Raw genomic sequence first — 11,071 nt, 5'->3', positions numbered from 1 at the left:
CCTTTCACTGCCTCCTGTCATGGATGTGTCTGAAAGAGGGAAGACTAGCCATGAGGTTCACAGACAACAAACTCTAACAGAGAGAATTCAAGTGTTTTCCGAAGGAAAGATCATGAATGATAATGTGACCTTTAATGTTATTCTTCCCGGTTGGAAACTGAAAAAAGGCTGTAGAGGATGGTGGTGTTCTAAGAGATGTGCTGTCAGAGTTTGGGATGACCTTTTTGAGCAGTGCATAATGGGAAATGACTTTAAAGGTCCAAACCCGTGACACGACTTTGGAAAAGATGAAAGGGAAAGTGTTTGTTTTTCACACTCAGATTGAACAAGTGTCTAACAGTGAATGAGGCTGCATTTCAGAGTCTGAAAATCTTGACAAAGATATTAGAATTGCTTGATTTGCATATTTGTCGTAGGCCTCAGACAGCAAGAAACACGGCAGACCTTAACAGAGCTGCTCACCAAAAACTTCCCCAAGAGTCAGCCTTTGTTATAGAGGAGTGGAGTAATGTGTTTGCACTAAATCAGCCAGAGCTGACAGGAACTTCAGCTGCCTTTGGTGCACTGCAACCAACACAACCTAAAATAATCCATTCAGTCACTTTCCATAGTGACCCAAATGCCCTTAAAAACTAATCAGGAAGTAGCTAACTGCAGATCTTAGAGTGATTCTGTCCATCTTTCCAGTTTTCTCAAGTTTTCTCCTGGATCACATCTGTTTCCAGGGAAAAACATCACTGTGTCCTTCACACAGGTTCAGGGCTTCCAAAGAAGACCTATTGTCCACACATGTGGGGGTTTCTTAGAGCTGACAGTCGCTAATGAAACATTTCTGACATGAAATGAACAAAGTTTTAGAGCAACATCTGGATTATGGATATTGCTTAGTTTGATCCCAAAGTAAACAACATTATTCTGTTTGTATAGATTTAAACACTAAAGTATTAAACCCAGCTACTGCTGCAGGTTTGAACATTTTTCTAATGAATGTTTCTATAGCTGATGTTTTATGATGTTGTGGCTTTAACCAGTTTATAGCTATCAAGTCTGATGGAAGCAGCTGATAAACCTCAATCTAAATAATTCTTCACATCAACAAACACCAATGTCTGAACTTACTGCTGGAGTTTTTTCCAACAATGCAGCAAAAAATGCAGAGTTGTTCTCCTTTTAAAGATGTTTTTCCAACTATACCAAAGATTTTCTTTTTTTTTCAAGTAAAGACAAGTACATGGATTCAGAAAGTGTTTTCCATTCAGCTTTTTAATCAATGTGTTTTCTAAATTAGACATGCATTTTTCAGGCTGTTGAGGAACAAAACACTTGGTAGCAAACAGCTGAACATTGTTACAGGTTACAATAAAATGAGCTTTAATGGTTCAAGAAGTATTTTTATGAGGTTTTGTTTCTTATTTGCAGTTTTTTTAGATCAATTTAATAGGATCCATCCATCCTGGACAGGTCGTCTATCAAAGGGCAACACAGAGACACACAACCATGCACACACACGCTCACACCTAAGGGCAACTTAGAAACAGCAAACAGCCTAACAGTCATTAGTTGGACTGTGGGAGGAAGCTGGAGTACCCTGAGAGAACCACGCAGGCACATTCACACTTCAACACTTTAACATGGAATAATGAGCAATTTCTGAGCTTCACACCAGACTGGAAACTAGACGATTGTCCAGATGATCACTGATCCAGACCAGCTGCTACCCTCCAGGACCAGGATAGTAACTAGTAGAGGAAAATATTGGATGAAATATTCTATCTTTGCTGTCTTTAAACTGGTTCAGAATAATTAACAGTGGAAAACAACATGAAATATCAGAACATTTTGAATTAGACACTACAATGGTTATTGAGTCATTAAAACATTGGAAGTGAGAAAACAAACATTTCCAAGCTCAGCTCTAACATCTTTGCTTCCAAACGGTCTCCTAAACAGAATCCCTGTCCAAGGACCAATGGGTGCCCCCCCTACAACTCCTCAGAACAACCAGGACCCCCAACAGCTCACTAGCTTAGGGTTGGTGAGGAAGAGTTAAGGCCAAATGATGGGATTCAGCCTTGGACTCTATTTTCAGTCCAAGCAGCTCCTCCTTAATGACAGCAGCCCTCCTCCACCCTGCTGGGGCCGGACTGGAAGGGCTTCCTGAGTCCATCTGAGGTCCTGGATCGCTCCACACCTGCTTTAGCTAACCTGCTAACAATGAGCCACAGTGGTGGTTCATCAGCAGGAACAACAAAGATTTTCAGCAGGATCTAAAGGTTTCAGCAGGTGAACATGGAGACAGAATGAATGGAGAGAAATAGAGGAAACACCCAAAGAAAAAAGATCTCAGCATCTGAAACTGCTGCAGCTCTCAGAGAATCAGAAAGACAGAGCAGCTTTTCAGATCTGATCCAGGAAGTTCAGTGGGAATATTAAACCAAAGAGAGAGAACTTTCTGAGGTTTACAACAGCATCCGCTAAATTTAACATTAAAGTTCATTAAAAGTTTGATAAAACTGTTCAGGATTCTTTTTTAAATTAATCTTTTCACATGTTATAGATCAAAATATCAACATGATATTATGGAGACGATGAAAACAAAGAGAAAAAAGGAGTGAAAACAAACAAATCTCTAAACTCAGAGTTCATCATCAGGATCCAGTCAGAGTCTCTTTAAACTCAAACTGCTGCAGCTTCAACCTCTGAGGATCATCAGGACACAGATCAGCTTCTCTCCTCCACTAAGATCACCAATCCCTCCACCACCTGCAGAGAGAAGAAGGATGAAGAGAGGAGATCAGTGAGTGTTTCCAGCCTCTCTCTCTCCATCAGCTGTCAGTCAGTGATGCAGCACATCCAGGATAAAGAGCAGCAGGGACTTCAGTCCTGTTCAGAGCAGCTGTGGAGCAGAGCCAGCTTCCTTTCAGCTCTCATCTTAACGTGTTGGAGTGAACACACTGAGCTCCAAGCTCACACAGCTCAACACATTTTTAGCATCCAGTCTGGTTCCTCTGCAGGTTTCCCTCCAGTCCACAGTGGAAACCACCTGCTGAGAGTCCTGAAGGCTTCATTGCTGCACAAACACTGTAGTGATGGATTTACTGCTGCTACATGTTAGCTGCTGCTCCATTTAGACACAGAAACTCTGGCTGCTGATCAACATCTCATCTGTTTCTGAAATATCAGCTGACTAAGAAACATGGAGGCTGTCCCTGAACACATCTGGATGAGACTAATGACAGAAGGACACATGTCCAGATGTGCTGAGTGGACTTCAGCAGAGCTTCTGCTCTGTAGAAAGACCACATGGTGACTAAATGGAATGATGGTTTGTGAAATCAGAGCCACTGATTTCCAGGCTGCATTCAGACTGATCTCAGAGCTGTGGCTAAGATGGAACTGATCAGTTGTTTCCTGTTGAAATGAGAGAACAAAGAGTCTGAGATCAGATCTGATGCTCCCACAGTTTGATGGATGAGGACCACTGTCTCTAGACATGTTGGAAGGCTGGCAGCTGGAATCCAGCTTCATTTCCTGGAGACATGAACACAACAACAACAGTCGTCTTCACATCAACACAAACACAGGAACACAACCAGCTTCTGGCTCCTCTGATTGGCTGATTGGTGTCTCTGTGTCCAATCAAGAAGCCTGTCACCATTCTCCTCCCACTGAGAAGCTGCAGCTTTACTGGAAACACTGGATCTTTGCTTTGATACTAACTGGGTTTAGAACAATCCTGCTGACAGCAGCTGGACTCACTCCAACCATCTACTTACAGAGTCTGCAGTTTGTAGTCTGGACTCTCTACAAGATCCTGCAGCTGCTGAACATCTGACCCCTTCTGGTTATTTTTCCTCAGGTCCAGTTCTGTCAGATGGGAGGGGTTTGACTTCAGAGCTGAGACCAGAGAAGCACAGCTGATCTTGGACAAACCGCAGTCAATCAACCTGGATAAAGAATAGAAAGATGTGAGCTGATCCAACAGGATGCAGGTTAGAACAGTCCAACAGAAGCAGTTAAAGAGCTCTCATTAATATTAATGCCAACATGCTAATCTGCTCCAATAAAGACCTGCTGACTTCAGCTCTTTGTCTCTGTCAGCTCCACCAGCAGCTCCATCAATAGAAACTCAGCTTCTGCTGCCAAATTCTTCACAGTTTCACAGAAAAAAACAAACAAGTTCTGGAGAACTTTGGAGGAAAGATGAACAAATAGAGATGAATGTAGATAAATTCAACAAGATGATCAATTATTCCACAGTAGGGCTGCACAACACTGGATAAACTGACATTAGGATTTTTTCTAACTCTGCATCACATAAAGTGTGAAATGAACAAAGTGAAGCTAGCATCCTGTTGATGATGAACCTGCACTGATCGTACCTCTTTTCATCTTCCATGTTTTGGTCTGTATTTCAGAGTTCTTCTTTTTCTTTTCTATTGCTGTTATTGGAGCTCAGTAGCGGCCCATGCCTAGGTGGATCTCTGCACACAGTGTGTGTCAGCTACCCTTTGTTCAGCCCTAGGCCTTGTGAGCTGGGTTGTGTGTTGGTGTTTCTGCCCTGTTTGCTCCATCTCTTTGCAGGTTATGGTGATGGAGATCCTGAACAGAGGATAGAAATCCCTGCCTCTTTCTCTCTCTCGCCACGCCCCCCTGATGGACGCGCTACTGCTGGACATCATCATCTTCATCATCGTCATCATCACCTTCATCGTCGTCAGTATCAACTTCATCGTCATCATCACCTTCATTGTCGTCACTATCATCATCATCATCGTCATCACCTTCATCACCACATTCATCTTCATCATCACCTTCATCATCATCACCATCATCATGTATTGACTTCCATTGATCTTCAGTCATTTTAACCCTTTCTATGCCCTGACTCTGACATTAAACCTGAAACTAACTGTTAGCCAAACAGCTCTACAGGAGCAGAATAATGTCCTCACTTTACAACAAGCGGTCCTCATTTTGATGGTGAAATCAGAAACATGGTGGTCACTCTGATGATCACACAGACACATCCAATCATTTGCTCTACCCCACTAATACAGACACTTCCATCCATTCTAGTTTTTGTTAACCTGTGTTTGATCCTAAATCAATGTTTCTCTCTGCACCTTGTGGCATGGTCTCCAGTTTTTAGGACCCTGAGCCATAACACCCTGAAATAAATGACAGGAAGTCCAGTTCATTTCCATCCTCCATGACTCTGCCAACTTCAGCTTTGCTTTCTATGTTAGGATATGAACTGAAGGCTCCAAGTCCAACTCAGGAAAAGATTTATTAGAATAGAAGATATCAACTTTGTTTTTCAGCTGATTCTATCAAATTCTTTACAGAAATATTACCTGAACTACTTTAAAGACATCCTGTAGAATAACTAACCTGATGAAGGTTAGAAAGAGATCTAGAACCTTCTACCAGTACTAACCCAGTTCTCTCTGAACTAGAACTTCTTCTGAACTCGGTTTAAGCAGGTTCAGATTAACTGATTCATGTTCATATTTCTCTACCTAAATATTCTGAACTCAGTTCACAGCTCCTACTGGAACTAGTTCTCCTTTATTTATCTTCATGTGCTGAAATAAAGTCCAAACATAAACAGGTAATGATGTCCTTCAGTAATCAGTGTCTGGATGATCCAACAGCCCAGTGGTTCCCAGTCCTGGGTCTCATTTAGAAAACATTGGTAGGATCCAGACTAAAAGTTTACGTACGAAAAACGCCTGAAAATGGAGCAGGACAAAAAATCCTGATTTCTAAAACTCTGTGAACAAAACCAAGCAGTTTTCCTTTCTAGATCCCAGCTGCAGCTCAAAGTTTGTGTCCAAGGCTCCACCTCATGTTCAGGCCTCTTCAAGCCTCCATCCAAGCAGAAATGGTCCATCAAAGCACAGCATGAATGTCATTGTGTCTCAATGAGCCAGCTGATCAATGTTACTTCATGGTTCTCTGGGCTGCGTCTCTGTCCACAAACCAAGAAGAAATCCCTCAGAGGAACCTGAGAGCTTTAAGGTTGGAGCCTTCAGTTCATGTCCTGACATGGAAAGCAAAGCTGAAGACGGCAGAGTCACGTTTAAAGGCCTAAATGACTGATGGAGTTTCTCACAGAGCAGAACTGGGTCTCTGCTGCCCGATGGCAGCGACAGCAGAACCTGAGCGCCTAAGGAGAAATGCTGCTGCTCTTTCTCTAGGAAATTTACTATAGTTTACCCCCCAAAAAACGGGACAATCTTTAGTTCACCTTAAACAGAACAACGTTAAATGATGTCAACATCAGCTTCGTTCACTTGATGTTCCTCACTTCAAAAACTGCATCGTTCAGTTCAAAGTTCGCAGAAATGTGAGTTCAGCTCAGAAATACATCCATGGATTAAACTAAATGACACGTCAGGGTTTTTGATTTCTTCTATCTTCCTCTTTATCAGCAGTTTTTCTTCTTTCTAATCAAACCATTTGACCAGAGGCCATAAAAACAAGGGAGAAATTATCTGGAAGAATCTCCAGATGGGCAGGGACACTAAAGCCTAACAATGCCTCCACCTTCCAGTCCAGATCCATCCAGCCTCTCTGGATCTGCTACTGAGAGATGCAGCAGCAGCACCGGGAGCTCAGAGCCTCGTACAGAGGAGGAGAACGGGAGAACCAAGTGTCCTCTCCAGGACTGAAGTCTTAGAGAGGTTCTGGGATTCTTCCTGCATTCCACACTGCTGCCCATGTTGGCTCAACATCACCAAATAATGTTGCTGGGAATGGGAGTGGGAATTTCCTGCATTATCAGCTCTAAATTCACTGGATTCTGGGAAGTTTTGGATAATGCTGCAACCCCACACTAAAATTCAACTCATTGTTTCATGTTTCCTGCTTATTATTGAATAAATCATGAGAGGAAGTTTGAAAAAGAAATAAACTTGAACTGGATCAAAGCAGTGAGGAAGAAATCAGCCTTTAGCCTGAAGATCCTCAGTGTGGATCAGTAGAATATCAGCCATATGGGCGTAAGTTTGCAGAGGGACCATAGGGACATGTCCTACTTGTCCTTACCAATAATTCGATGTGAATAACATGTTTATAATTTACATCTTTGCTGCAGCAGTGGCTTCTTTTCCTCTGGCAGCTTCACTGCCTGGTAGGTGCTGCTGCTCTGTCTGACTGCCTGCCTGCTCTTTCCTGTCCCTTTAAATTAGCAGCATATATAACTGCTGCGCTGTTTAACTCCACTCTGATTTTCCTGCCTTAAATTCAGCTTCTCTCTTTCTGATTCTTTGTTTCCTAGTCCGTGTGTGTGCGTACTTGGGGGCGCGTAATAAAACGAAAAATTATGCTAGAATACCGCAGTTACTACAATTAATATTAGGGTACGAAACTAGTCCCAATGAAATAACTAAATATCATCTATAAGTTGCTGATTGCACTTCTATGAAGAAGCAAGAGAGTGTTTTGATCTGTGGAACAAATGTTAGCATTTCAAAATAATAGCTAATTCTGAAGTATAATACATTTTATCAACAAAAAACTTTGTTTTCCTTTATAAAACTAAATGTTCTGAGTAAGACAGGAGTTCTGAAGACTTCTGGTAAAATGGACAAGCAAAGACTATCAACAATTCTGGTTCTTAGCCACAGCCGTCTGAAAAGGAAAATGTGATTGTTTCCCTTTTATTAATACTTCTTGGTTACTGTTTTAATTTGTTGATGACCCTTTGAGTTAGATCAGGTATAAATAGGAGGTTTTATTTATTTTATAGAGTATAAGAACACCAGATGCCGGCTAAACACCTGCTATTTTTTGTTTAGAAAGAATAGTTTGGGTTCCACATAATAACAGTGCTATTTAATTTACTATTTCTACTTCTAGAAAAAGCCTCTTATAGTTCCAGTACTCATGTAAATACAATATTTATTTGCCATCCCTTGAATGTATTATTTTGCTTGATACAGAGAGAGCATATCAGATAAAAATTAAAAGTGGGGTTTACCTTGGCATAATTCTATATCTTCAAAAGAAAATACAGGATAAATCCACATATAACAGACATATTTAGACTATATTTGGTTAAATAGGCATGTATTAACCTACTGTCTTAGTCGCTGGTGAGTTCAAATGAAACCCCCTTTCAAAGTGGAAAAAATCCTAATTCCTCATTCATCAGAGCCGGTGATGCTTCAAACATTGATAAACAGCATCTAGTGTGTGTAGTGATTATAAGATTTGTATAAATGCAGCAAAAAATGCTTTTCTCTTTAAATGAAATGCGCCCTGATTTTAATGTCAAGCATAAAAAAGAGCATGCATATTTTTGCATAGGACCAATAACATCAGACCAATGAAACTAAAGACCAATAGTGTCCCTACCAAAGTTGAAATCAAACCTACGCCCTTAATCAGCCATATGTCTGCAGTTTAGAGTCAACACAACTTTACCATTAGAAATATCAGCACTAAACTAAAACATGGTGACTGAACTCAAAGTCTGTGGTTTGCAGAGGGGAGACTGGAGAAAATCACAGAGCTGCTTCACTCCACCATCTTCCAGGTCGCTGCTGATCAGGTCCAGTTCTGTCAGATGGGAGGGGTTGGACTTCAGAGCTGAGACCAGAGAAGCACAGCTGATCTCTGAAAACCTGCATTGATCCAATCTGAATAAAAAAAGAAAAGACGTGTTGAAGCAGCTGGAGAGACGGGTTAAAACTAAAATAATGGAAAAATAATGAATAAAAATGTAAAAAAAATAATTTGATTAAAAGCTAAAGTCCCAGATTACTGGCCCTCAGTTCCCACTAGGCCAGAGGCCCTCTGAGCGATGAGGGCCCTCAGAGCGACTATCTGGAGTCCGTCTCTCGTTATCCAGTCTGCTAACGATCTTCTGTAGCCCTTTAAGTTCCACTCTAGCAGCCAAACAGCAGCTTCCAGTAGTCCATGTTAGTGAACAGCTAGCTTAGCTTCACTCTAACTCTCAAGTTCATCCAGCAACAAAGAAAACAAACACACAGCCCAACAGCTTCTCCTTCAAACTCTACTGTGTCTTGCTAACCTGCAGACTGGATATTAAACTTCTCCTTACAACAAGTCTGAGCTAACTCACTTCCAAACCAGCTAACTGCTCCTGCTATGGCAGGCCGTTTGACATTCTTCTTCTTCTTCCTATGTTTTTTTATTGGCGGATGGCCACCAACTTAAGGTGCATTTACCGCCACCTACCAGAATGGAGTGTGGTTATCAATGATGTCAGAGGGAAGTTATTAATTCATACCTCAATGGTATGAACGAAACTGCATATTATCTATGGATCAATATCTATACAAACTTACATATAAATTAATATTTGTGAATATTCACATGCATATACACACTTATATTCTACGATTAAATAATCCAGTGTTTTTAAAAAATCTAATTAACTGATTTCTAGCTAAATTAGATGCATTTCCCAGAAGGTTTATCATTAAAAATCCATTTTTTTCTGTATTTAGTGTTAACTTTAAATGCTGACATTCCTGTGAATACTTATCACATTCCATTAATAGATGTTCCACTGTTTCTATCTGATTACAGTGATTACAAATCCCCCTGTCATGTTTCCCTATTCTGAAAAGAGAAATATTAAGTCCAGTATGACCAATTCTAAGTCGAGAACTCCCAACAGCGCACTTCTTAAAGTTCCCCATTCATGTCCAGAAAGACATCTTAACAAATTATTCACTTTTTTACATTTATTTTGAACAGATTCTATTTGCTGTTTCCAAGTTCATTTTTCATCAAAGATGTTACCTAAAAACTTTACTTTATTCACTTGTTCAAGCTTCTGATTATACAGATTTAAATTAACTTCTTTATATCTTCTATAAAAACAAATAACTTGAGAGTTTGCAACTGACATTTTAAATCCCCATTTATTTGCCCAACCTTCCACCTTCACAATTGCACGCTGCATCTTTTTCTGCAAATATAGAAGATTATGTCCCCGCACCCACAGAGCCCCATCATCTGCAAATAAAGATTTCCCGATACTATCATCTATCTCATTAAATATGTAATTTATCATAATATTAATAAGAATTGGCAGGCAGGCAGGTCTTTGAATGTGAGCTCCTCCAGAGCTCCTGAGTCCATAAGGTCTTCCTAGGAAGGCAGAGAGGACAAAGGTAGGTTAGAATCAGGTTGGCTTTCGAAGCAGTCAGAGATTCAGGCAACAGGTTTGGCTCAGGCTTGCTAACCATAACTGTTTAACACTCTGGCACTGAAGGGAAGTTCAGCCGCTGCTTATAAAGCTGGTCTCCTGATGAGATGATCAGCCTCAGGTGTGAAGGTGGCTTCAGCTCAGGAGACCCAGGGCGCCCTCTGCTGGAGGAAGGTGGCAGATCTCCAGATCCCAACATTAATAGAATAAGACTAAAACGTAGCAAATATGTTTGATTAACCTTGATACATTAGGTTGACCCAAACCAAGAATATTTGGTTTAAGAAACTAAAATGTTTAATGTTGAAAATTAATTAATTAATTAAGTGTAAATGATTTTCATGATTTCTTCAAGTTCATTCAACAAAATAAAAAAATAACTTCTGGTTGGCTGCTCAGGTGGAAGAAAAGTCATCCGTCAACCAGAGAGTCATGGATCAGTTCCAGCTTCCCCTTAACTACATGCCAAAGTGTCCTTGGGCAAGCACCGAACCCGAGGTTGCCTCCTGGTTTTCCATGTCAGTGTGTGAATCTGAAATGTATTGTAAAGCTCTTTAGATAAAAGCACTGTCACCTCTAACATGTAGTGCCAAAGGTAGGAATAAAAAACAGTTTTCATGCGTTTCAATCAAACTCTATTTGAACAAAGACAATTTAGGCTTACATGTTAACACTGGCTTACTAAAACTGGGTAATTACATTATTTAAAAAAAACCTTAAACAGCAGCATACCATTCTTAGTTTCTTAAACACAAATTTGTAGTGGTTGCATCACAAAATAAAATTAAAACACACATATATATATATATATATATATATATATATATATATATATATATATATATATATATATATATATATATATATATATATATATATATA

General features: G+C 40.2%; 1 long non-coding RNA gene across 3 annotated transcripts; it reads right to left on the bottom strand.

The window, feature by feature from the left end:
• Nucleotides 1–1,843: 1,843 nt before the first annotated feature.
• On the bottom strand, nt 1,844–4,045 carry LOC119788003. 3 transcript variants are annotated; one of them, XR_005281408.1, is made up of 2 exons: nt 3,773–4,045; nt 1,844–2,763 (listed from the first exon to the last, which is right to left on the bottom strand). It is a non-coding gene; the product is annotated as an uncharacterized LOC119788003 (long non-coding RNA). The 3 variants fall into 3 exon arrangements; XR_005281406.1 differs by having other exon boundaries at nt 3,777–4,045; XR_005281407.1 differs by having other exon boundaries at nt 1,844–2,754; nt 3,777–4,045.
• Nucleotides 4,046–11,071: the final 7,026 nt, after the last annotated feature.

The sequence above is a fragment of the Cyprinodon tularosa genome, unplaced genomic scaffold, assembly GCF_016077235.1.
Source record: "Cyprinodon tularosa strain WSP-4 unplaced genomic scaffold, ASM1607723v1 ctg308, whole genome shotgun sequence".
NCBI lineage: Eukaryota > Metazoa > Chordata > Actinopteri > Cyprinodontiformes > Cyprinodontidae > Cyprinodon > Cyprinodon tularosa.
The sequence above is the reverse complement of the archived record's forward strand: the minus strand, read 5'-3'. Positions and strand labels throughout refer to the sequence as shown.